The sequence below is a fragment of the Brassica oleracea genome, chromosome C4 (assembly GCF_000695525.1).
Source record: "Brassica oleracea var. oleracea cultivar TO1000 chromosome C4, BOL, whole genome shotgun sequence".
NCBI lineage: Eukaryota > Viridiplantae > Streptophyta > Magnoliopsida > Brassicales > Brassicaceae > Brassica > Brassica oleracea.
In genome coordinates, this window is record NC_027751.1 from 14,936,081 (window position 1) to 14,936,416 (window position 336).

Sequence of the window (336 nt, forward strand, 5' to 3'; positions counted from 1 at the left end):
TACCAACAAGAAGACCGGCCAGATTGATGATGGTCTTGTGAGGGAAGTGGTCACCCTGGTCCAAACTCAGGTGCAAGACGAAGTGTCTCAGCTTCAAACCGAGGATGACGATTCGACGGCTTTGACCAACTTGTCCCGGTTTCGAATCAACGAAATCGTTGAATCCGTAAGTTCTTTTTATTAAAGTTCAATTCATTTATTTCTTGATTTAAATTTGGCTATTTTCCATTTCAGTCGGTTACAAAGAAGAAGGGACGTTTGGTCGGTTTGGGTCGTCGCACCCGGTCGGTTCCTCCTTCTTCTGCACCACTGCCCTTTGTTGATCCAGAAGTACTT